The 10,850-nt window shown below is 48.6% G+C and overlaps 1 non-coding gene across 1 annotated transcript in view; it reads right to left on the bottom strand.

Moving 5' to 3' along the window:
- Window positions 1–1,639, bottom strand: part of LOC137501109 (small subunit ribosomal RNA) — a 1,925-nt gene extending 286 nt beyond the window's left edge. Inside the window, exon 1 of the ribosomal RNA XR_011018371.1 lies at window positions 1–1,639. This exon is cut by the window's left edge and continues 286 nt beyond it. This is a non-coding gene — a ribosomal RNA (small subunit ribosomal RNA).
- Window positions 1,640–10,850: the final 9,211 nt, after the last annotated feature.

Genomic DNA, 10,850 nt, shown 5'->3' on the forward strand with positions numbered 1-10,850 from the left:
GGGTTGCCCGGTCCTTTCGGACTAGGAGGACACGCTGATTCCTTCAGTGTAGCGCGCGTGCGGCCCAGAACATCTAAGGGCATCACAGACCTGTTATTGCTCAATCTCGTGCGGCTAGAAGCCGCCTGTCCCTCTAAGAAGATGTGTTGTCGCCGGTAGCACGAACGGATACCGGATGCGACTATTTAGCAGGCTAGAGTCTCGTTCGTTATCGGAATTAACCAGACAAATCGCTCCACCAACTAAGAACGGCCATGCACCACCACCCACCGAATCAAGAAAGAGCTCTCAATCTGTCAATCCTTCCGGTGTCCGGGCCTGGTGAGGTTTCCCGTGTTGAGTCAAATTAAGCCGCAGGCTCCACTCCTGGTGGTGCCCTTCCGTCAATTCCTTTAAGTTTCAGCTTTGCAACCATACTTCCCCCGGAACCCAAAAGCTTTGGTTTCCCGGGAGCTGCCCGCCGAGTCATCGGAGGAACTTCGGCGGATCGCTAGCTGGCATCGTTTATGGTTAGAACTAGGGCGGTATCTGATCGCCTTCGAACCTCTAACTTTCGTTCTTGATTAATGAAAACATACTTGGCAAATGCTTTCGCTTCGGTCCGTCTTGCGACGATCCAAGAATTTCACCTCTAACGTCGCAATACGAATGCCCCCGCCTGTCCCTATTAATCATTACCTCGGGTTCCGAAAACCAACAAAATAGAACCGAGGTCCTATTCCATTATTCCATGCACACAGTATTCAGGCGCAGCCGGCCTGCTTTAAGCACTCTAATTTGTTCAAAGTAAACGTGCCGGCCCACCTCGACACTCAATGAAGAGCACCGCGGTAGGATTTCATCGGGGTCCGCCTACGGCGCGCAGGAACCGCACGCGGATAACCACGGCGGCCGCGCGCTTTCGACTCGCCACCACCGGCAGGACGTCCCACGAACCATGCCAGTTAGACACCGACGAGCGATGAACCGACAGCGTGGGACACAAATCCAACTACGAGCTTTTTAACCGCAACAACTTTAATATACGCTATTGGAGCTGGAATTACCGCGGCTGCTGGCACCAGACTTGCCCTCCAATGGATACTCGTTAAAGGATTTAAAGTGTACTCATTCCGATTACGGGGCCTCGGATGAGTCCCGTATCGTTATTTTTCGTCACTACCTCCCCGTGCCGGGAGTGGGTAATTTGCGCGCCTGCTGCCTTCCTTGGATGTGGTAGCCGTTTCTCAGGCTCCCTCTCCGGAATCGAACCCTGATTCCCCGTTACCCGTTACAACCATGGTAGGCGCAGAACCTACCATCGACAGTTGATAAGGCAGACATTTGAAAGATGCGTCGCCGGTACGAGGACCGTGCGATCAGCCCAAAGTTATTCAGAGTCACCAAGGCAAACGGACCGGACGAGCCGACCGATTGATTTTGATCTAATAAAAGCGTCCCTTCCACTTCTGGTCGGGACTCTGTTTGCATGTATTAGCTCTAGAATTACCACAGTTATCCAAGTAAAGTGGTACGATCTAAGGAACCATAACTGATTTAATGAGCCATTCGCGGTTTCACCTTAATTTGGCTTGCACTGAGACATGCATGGCTTAATCTTTGAGACAAGCATATGACTACTGGCAGGATCAACCAGGGAGCTGGCTGGCTCGAGAGCCGAAACCGAGCGTCGTAGCCCGCCGCCGACGAGTGCGGCCTGCGGGACACAGACTTGCTTTGCTCCGTTGGCCGACCGAGTGGCCGCCAACTAAAATTTCATAGGCCGCCGAGCACGGGCTCTCACCCGGCCGGACGGGCCTTCACTAGGGATCGGGTCCCTTCACCATCCATCGTCACATCTCCACTTCGACCGCTGCCGAGGTCGGCAGGACCGTACGAGAGGCGTACGATGCTACATTTTCACGCCCGAGCAAGGGCGAGCGGTTACCAACATTACTGAGCGCCGCATATGAGCATGAACACTGGGTGTGCAGAGGCTCGCAGCATTGCAGTCGCGGGCAGGCAAGCTGCCGCTCTCAGTGTATCGGGCGGCGAGTATCTCAGGGTACTAAGGGGGTCCGGCAGATCACAAAATGGCCTCCACAGCGCCAGCGCCCGGCCGCCGCTTCGACCAAACTGGGCAGTCCGCGTGCGGGTGCGACCCATATGGCGATGTGAAGTGGTATCGTAAATTACGATAACCATTCCAGGGTGATGTAATCCGGACGGGTGCACTGCGTGATGATGGATTTAATGCCAAATAGAAAGTAATTAAGAAGAGATTAGGGAAAAGGTCGCGACCGAAAGCTTTCTTCGCTTACGCTGCCTGAACTGTCAGCGTTAGGCCCAAGGTGTAAGCGTACGAATTGTAGAGCGTAAAAAGCTGTACAAAAATGTCCGCGACGGCATACATCTATTTCCAACCCTTTACCCCCTACAAGCGGCCATCCGGATAAAAAATGAGCACCTTCAAATTAAAAAGTTTTTCCGAGATAGTTCACGAATTTTCCAAACAAGATAAATCGTTCATCCTCCGTTAGAGCTGTATAGGGAAGACAACAACCTTTAAAGTACATTTGTGTGTGTGCGCGCGTGTGTGTGCGTGCGTGCGTGCGTGCGTGCGTGCGAACGTGTGTGTGCGCGCGCGCGTGTGTGTGTGTGTTAAGACAGACCGAGCAGACCAACAGCCAAGGTAATGACCACCAGACTTATTTTTCTGTAGCTACCTCCGCAGACTTACACGAGGGGAAGGTCCTTATTTCTAATTATGTAACCAACCTTTCCTGAAATGTAAATTTTCGTTCAGCTTTTGTAAAATTTCATAAAGTTTTCAACTGCAAACCGCGGATAGAGAGTGCTTCACCATCTCGAGTTCCCTTCAACTTAGTTTGAGGCGACTACGATTTTGTGACTGTTTTTCTTTCCTGTAATGTATTAAATTAACCTCCATTCGAGTCACCACAGTAGATTGGGCTTAGCCCCTGTATCACTGGGCCGGGAGCCCCGTTAGGATTTTATTCTTCAATATCTAGGAGTATACGCGTCCATTCATTTTGTGTTCGGGCCATTAATTTAACCCGTTATTCTTATTCCACAAAGGTCCAGTAGGTTGGCTATTAGATACCCCTGCGTACTAACTTTTGTTAATTGTAAATTGTGCCTGGAGAGGCCAGATATTGTAAGGGGTTGTGTAAGTTTGCCCTTAGCGAGCTGTAAGTGATTAGTTAAAGTTGGAGAACAGGTAAGCTCTTTTACCGTGTTTCCTAAATTCAACTGCAATATTGAGGTGCTTCTCTGGAAGGCTGTGAAGTTGTTGGAGCAAAGTGCTCTTAAATTGTCTAAACATAAGAGAGTTTGCAAAATTTTGTAAACCGGATCTGGTATCTCAGAATTTGTAAACTAAGAGCTTGAAGCCCCGATCTGTAAAATTCCCTAATCTGGGGTTTTCCAGTTATTGTTTCAAGATGGCTATTTGTACCTGTCACTTTATTAGTTCACCAAGTGAAAAGTGTGTTAAGTTTGAGATTCTAAAAGAAATGTAACCTATGTTAAAGTTTTAAGTTAATTTTTGGTATAGTAGTTAGACCCATTCCACCCAGCACCTTCTTTCACCTCTTTCTGCTCCAAGGATTTCTCCGTCACAATAATAATAATAGTTCCGAGGTTATGGTGGAACAGCAGGGAGTAGGCAATGTGTAATGAGACGACGCAGACTAGTAGACGGGGCAATTGCATGATGGACTGGGTTCCAGCTCAGCGATTCGCCACGCAAAGAATGTGAAGGAACACATTGCGATAGAGGTTTAGGTGGGTATGTCATCTGACCCACGGCTGTGGCTGATAGCGGCATCATGGGTGGAAGGGGTTCCCTCATTACCAGGGGATGCCGTGATCAGCCAGTTGCTTTCCTTTTTGCTTTTGTTTTTAGATGTATGCAGTATAACTTTAGATTTAGCGAAGGGTGGTGCAGCTTACGGTCCGGCTTTCCGCCTCTACTGCGACACCAAGTTAGAGTAGTGAAGAGTGGTGCTGCTTACGGTCTGGTTAACCGCCTCTGCAGCGCCTCCAAATTAGTTAGAGTACTGGAGTTAGTGGTTTTATAGTAGATATGGTTTGTTTAGTGTACGGTGGCGTTGCCCATGGCATGGTTATCCGCCTGTGTGACGCCACTAAATTAGAAGGGTATGTGGTTAGTAGTTTAAGGGGCGTAGATTAGTGATTGTTTGTCTAAAGTTTTGTTTTTTTTGTTTCTGTGTATTTATTGCCTGTAATGTATTGCACCCTTGTCGCGTGACAAGGGTCCTAAAGTTCTCCTTCCCCCTCCCCTTCTTCTTCTTCTGCTTTGTTACTAATATTATTAATGAATTTGTTTCCGTTCCCCTTTGATTGTGGTAACGGTCCGACATAGTCCATAGGCATTCCATGGGTCGAGACGGTTGATGCTATGACAATAGCCCAAGCTTAGTGGACAAGGTGGGCTTACTAAGCAAGCAAGATTTAAAATCATCCACCATTTCCCTAATTTCACAGCCCACACCCTTCCAAATAAACATCTCTCGGATCGTACGTTAACTTCTCTAGTTTTCTTTTCTTTTCTTTTCTTTTCTTTTCTTTTCTTTTCTTTTCTTTTCTTTTCTCTGTAAGGATGACTGAAGAACAAGAAGAGAATGCTATACAGGAGGGTCAAAAATTCTCCTTTCTCCTCCTCTCTTACCCCTCTTCTTCTTATTCCTTATCAACACCTACTTCTTAAGGAAGATTGAAGAATAAGAAGGATTTAGCGGGTCTTAAAATTCCCTTCTCCTTCTCTTCGTTTTATCTTTTAATTCCTCCTAGCATGTATCCCGCGAGCGTGCAGTTTCCGCATTGCAGGGATAGTATTTACAGTGTTGATGACGATTCGTACGGTGATGATGATGATGGCAAAAGTGCTCTATTTTTTTGTTCGTTACCTTATTCAGTAAAGAGAGAAAATAAAATATTCTCAAATTTTAGTATATTTACTTGATCCTAATAAGTCGGTTCACCAGCCCCCTCCCTTTCGACCCAATGCGCATCTCCCCAGTCTGCTCCACGGAAATCACAGTACAACTAAAACAAAATAATAATCATAATAATAAAGATAATTCCGAAGCACAATTCGCGGCGAATAATTCTGTTTTAAATTTGCACTAAACTAAGTTTAAAAAATCGTCGTTCGTATGGTTCTTCTTCTCTTCTTGTAATTCTTTGTAATTTCTCTTTTCCTCTTCTTCTTAAGGAGGACTGAACAAGTAGAGAAAATATACAGGAGGGTCTTAAAACATTCATTCCTCCATGTCGTTATCTCTTCTTCTTCTTCTTCTTCTTCTTCTTCTACATTTTCCTTAACATCATCATACTACTTTTTAGAAAGATTGAAGAAGAAGAGAAAATATACAGGAGTGTCTTAAAATTCTGCTTCCACCTTGTCTTTCTCTTCTTCTCCGTTAACGTCTTCTTAAGGAAGATAGGAGAACAAGAAGAGAAAATAAACAGGAGGGTCTTAAAACGTTCCTTCCTCCTTGCCGTTTTCTCTTCTTATTCTTCTTATTCTTTCTCTACAACATCATCATATTACTTATTAGGAAGATTGGAGAGGAAGAGAAAATATACAAGAGGGTCTTAAAAATCTGCTTAAACCTTGTCTTTTTCTCTTCTTCTTCTTCTTCGTTACCTTCTTCTTTACAAAGACTGAAGAACAAGAAGAGATAATATAGAGGGGTGGTCCAAAAGTATTCCTATTGTTTTTTCTTCTTCTTCCCCTTCTTCTACTTGAGGAACGTTGAAGAACAAGAAGAGAAAAATATACAGGAAGTTCTTACAATTCTGCTTCCTCCTAGTTTTCTCTTCTTCTTCTTCTTCTTCTTCTTCTTCTTCTTCATTTTCTTCTCCTGCTTATGATGATTATTATTCCTTAACATCTTCTCAGGAAAGATTGGAAAAGAAGAAGAGAAAACATAGAGGATGGTCTTTTAAATGGTCCTTCCTCTTCCTCTTCTACTTTCCTTCTGCTCCTTCGTTATCTTCTTTTCTTTTCTCCTTACGGAAGACTGAAGAACAAGAAGAGAATGCTATACAGGAGGGTCATTAGTTCTCCTTCCTCCTCCTCTCTTACCCTTCTTATTCCTTATCTACACCTACTTCTTAAGGAAGATTAAAGCATAAGAAGGAATTACCGGGTCTTAAAATTCCCTTCTCCTTCTTCTCTTCGTTTTGTCTTTTAATTCCTCCTTTCATGTATCCCGCGAGCGTGCAGTTTCCGCATTGCAGAGATAGTATTTACAGTGTTGATGGCGATTCGTACGGTGATGACGATGATAATGGCAAAAATGCTATATTTTTTGTTCGTTACCTTATTCAGTAAAGAGAGAAAATGAAACATTCTCAAATTTAGATAAATTTACTTGATCCTAATAAGTCGGTTCGCCAGCATCCCCCCCCCCCCCCCCCTTCGACCGAAAGCGCATCTCCCCAATCTGCTCCACGGAAATCACAGTACAACTAAAACAAAATAATAATCATAATAATAAAGATAATTCCGACGCACAATTCGCGGCGAAGGATTCTCTTTAAAATTTGCATAAAACTAAGTTTTAGAGATTTTCTTCTCGAGTAAATACATTCAGATTAATTTTATAACCTGTAATTATGAAATACACATTATACATGAGAATGTCACATTAACTAAAGTTTTTGTTGCCATGCACAACACTGAAAATATCTCCCCATGCAATAAATCTTGACTACTAATAATGAATCATTCACTCACTCACCCTAGCTGGCAGCATTTCAGCCGATCACGTTGCCGACGACGGAAGCTATACTTCCTCGGCCAGCGCGGCTCTCCTCCCGGCCAGCAGCCTCGCGGAGCATGTCAGCCCGACCATTCCAGCCATCAGCTTATCCGCGATGGCAGCTGCCCTGGCCGTCAGAGCTGCCCGACCGGCGCGGAAGCTTCTCGACGTCGTTCCACGTAATGACAGTCACCCAAGCCTCGGCCTACGACCACAAACACTATTATTAATAAATTTAGTAATCATACTGATGACATAAATGAATCCGAGTAATTCATACATATAATAAAAAATAATTATAATAATAATAATAATAATAATAATAATAATAATAATAATAATAATAATAACAACAACAATAATAAAATAATCATCACCATGACAAAACTCTCACTTATAATTACCGGTAAATTGGATTGCCCCGTCGGATACGCACTCACGGCTACGATAAGATAGGCAGGGCTACTCCCGCCGTTTTCACCCACTCAGGTCCCTGCAGATCAACCGAGCTACACCCGGGCCCCGAATGCTACTCAGTGGTTAGCTCCACGCCAGGCCACCTTTGCACCCGAAATGAAGGTTGTAGTATTTTGTTTACCGCGCTTTGAGCGATTGCAGCCGTCGCGTACCTTAAGAGAGTCCCATCTACTCCCGCCGTATACACGCGATCGGGTACCTAAAGAGAGTCCAGGTTACTCCCGCCGTTTACCCGCGCCTGGCCACATTAAGATAGGCAGGGCTACGCATTGAGCGATTACAGACCCCGCGTACCTTAAGAGAGTCCCATCTACTCCCGCCGTTTACCCGCGATCGGGTACCTTAAGAGAGTCCAGGTTACTCCCGCCGTTTACCCGCGCCTGGCCACATTAAGATAGGCAGGGCTACGCATTGAGCGATTACAGACCCCGCGTACCTTAAGAGAGTCCCATCTACTCCCGCCGTTTACCCGCGATCGGGTACCTTAAGAGAGTCCAGGTTACTCCCGCCGTTTACCCGCGCCTGGCCACATTAAGACAGGCAGGGCTATGCTGTGAGCGATTACAGCTGCCGGGTACCTTAAGAGAGTCCCATCTACTCCCGCCGTTTACACGCGCCTGGCCAGAAAAAGATTGGCAGGGCTACGCATTGAGCGATTACAGACCCCGCGTACCTTAAGAGAGTCCCATCTACTCCCGCCGTTTACCCGCGATCGGGTACCTTAAGAGAGTCCCATCTACTCCCGCCGTTTACCCGCGCCTGGCCACATTAAGATAGGCAGGGCTACGCATTGAGCGATTACAGACCCCGCGTACCTTAAGAGAGTCCCATCTACTCCCGCCGTTTACACGCGCTCGGGTACCTTAAGAGAGTCCAGGCTACTCCCGCCGTTTACACGCGCCTGGCCAGAATAAGATTGGCAGGGCTACGCATTGAGCGATTACAGACCCCGCGTACCTTAAGAGAGTCCCATCTACTCCCGCCGTTTACCCGCGATCGGGTACCTTAAGAGAGTCCCATCTACTCCCGCCGTTTACCCGCGCCTGGCCACATTAAGATAGGCAGGGCTACGCATTGAGCGATTACAGACCCCGCGTACCTTAAGAGAGTCCCATCTACTCCCGCCGTTTACCCGCGATCGGGTACCTTAAGAGAGTCCAGGTTACTCCCGCCGTTTACCCGCGCCTGGCCACATTAAGACAGGCAGGGCTATGCTGTGAGCGATTACAGCTGCCGGGTACCTTAAGAGAGTCCCATCTACTCCCGCCGTTTACCCGCGCCTGGCCACATTAACATAGGCAGGGCTATGCTTTGAGCGATTACAGCTGCCGGGTACCTTAAGAGAGTCCCATCTACTCCCGCCGTTTACACGCGCTCGGGTACCTTAAGAGAGTCCAGGCTACTCCCGCCGTTTACCCGCGCCTGGCCACATTAAGACAGGCAGGGCTATGCTGTGAGCAATTACAGCTGCCGGGTACCTTAAGAGAGTCCCATCTACTCCCGCCGTTTACACGCGCCTGGCCAGAAAAAGATTGGCAGGGCTACGCATTGAGCGATTACAGACCCCGCGTACCTTAAGAGAGTCCCATCTACTCCCGCCGTTTACCCGCGATCGGGTACCTTATGAGAGTCCAGGTTACTCCCGCCGTTTACCCGCGCCTGGCCACATTAAGATAGGCAGGGCTACGCATTGAGCGATTACAGACCCCGCGTACCTTAAGAGAGTCCCATCTACTCCCGCCGTTTACCCGCGATCGGGTACCTTAAGAGAGTCCAGGTTACTCCCGCCGTTTACCCGCGCCTGGCCACATTAAGACAGGCAGGGCTATGCTGTGAGCGATTACAGCTGCCGGGTACCTTAAGAGAGTCCCATCTACTCCCGCCGTTTACACGCGCTCGGGTACCTTAAGAGAGTCCAGGCTACTCCCGCCGTTTACCCGCGCCTGGCCACATTAAGACAGGCAGGGCTATGCTGTGAGCGATTACAGCTGCCGGGTACCTTAAGAGAGTCCCATCTACTCCCGCCGTTTACACGCGCCTGGCCAGAATAAGATTGGCAGGGCTACGCATTGAGCGATTACAGACCCCGCGTACCTTAAGAGAGTCCCATCTACTCCCGCCGTTTACCCGCGATCGGGTACCTTAAGAGAGTCCAGGTTACTCCCGCCGTTTACCCGCGCCTGGCCACATTAAGACAGGCAGGGCTATGCTGTGAGCGATTACAGCTGCCGGGTACCTTAAGAGAGACCCATCTACTCCCGCCGTTTACCCGCGATCGGGTACCTTAAGAGAGTCCAGGTTACTCCCGCCGTTTACCCGCGCCTGGCCACATTAAGATAGGCAGGGCTATGCTATGATCGATTATAGCTGCCGGGTACCTTAAGAGAGTCCAGGTTACTCCCGCCGTTTACCCGCGCCTGGCCACATTAAGATAGGCAGGGCTATGCTATGAGCGATTATAGCTGCCGGGTACCTTAAGAGAGTCCCATCTACTCCCGCCGTTTACACGCGCTCGGGTACCTTAAGAGAGTCCAGGCTACTCCCGCCGTTTACCCGCGCCTGGCCACATTAAGACAGGCAGGGCTATGCTGTGAGCGATTACAGCTGCCGGGTACCTGAAGAGAGTCCCATCTACTCCCGCCGTTTACCCGCGATCGGGTACCTTAAGAGAGTCCAGGTTACTCCCGCCGTTTACCCGCGCCTGGCCACATTAAGATAGGCAGGGCTACGCATTGAGCGATTACAGACCCCGCGTACCTTAAGAGAGTCCCATCTACTCCCGCCGTTTACCCGCGATCGGGTACCTTAAGAGAGTCCAGGTTACTCCCGCCGTTTACCCGCGCCTGGCCACATTAAGACAGGCAGGGCTATGCTGTGAGCGATTACAGCTGCCGGGTACCTTAAGAGAGTCCCATCTACTCCCGCCGTTTACACGCGCTCGGGTACCTTAAGAGAGTCCAGGCTACTCCCGCCGTTTACCCGCGCCTGGCCACATTAAGACAGGCAGGGCTATGCTGTGAGCGATTACAGCTGCCGGGTACCTTAAGAGAGTCCCATCTACTCCCGCCGTTTACACGCGCCTGGCCAGAATAAGATTGGCAGGGCTACGCATTGAGCGATTACAGACCCCGCGTACCTTAAGAGAGTCCCATCTACTCCCGCCGTTTACCCGCGATCGGGTACCTTAAGAGAGTCCAGGTTACTCCCGCCGTTTACCCGCGCCTGGCCACATTAAGACAGGCAGGGCTATGCTGTGAGCGATTACAGCTGCCGGGTACCTTAAGAGAGACCCATCTACTCCCGCCGTTTACCCGCGATCGGGTACCTTAAGAGAGTCCAGGTTACTCCCGCCGTTTACCCGCGCCTGGCCACATTAAGATAGGCAGGGCTATGCTATGATCGATTATAGCTGCCGGGTACCTTAAGAGAGTCCAGGTTACTCCCGCCGTTTACCCGCGCCTGGCCACATTAAGATAGGCAGGGCTATGCTATGAGCGATTATAGCTGCCGGGTACCTTAAGAGAGTCCCATCTACTCCCGCCGTTTACACGCGCTCGGGTACCTTAAGAGAGTCCAGGC

The sequence above is a fragment of the Anabrus simplex genome, chromosome 5, assembly GCF_040414725.1.
Source record: "Anabrus simplex isolate iqAnaSimp1 chromosome 5, ASM4041472v1, whole genome shotgun sequence".
NCBI lineage: Eukaryota > Metazoa > Arthropoda > Insecta > Orthoptera > Tettigoniidae > Anabrus > Anabrus simplex.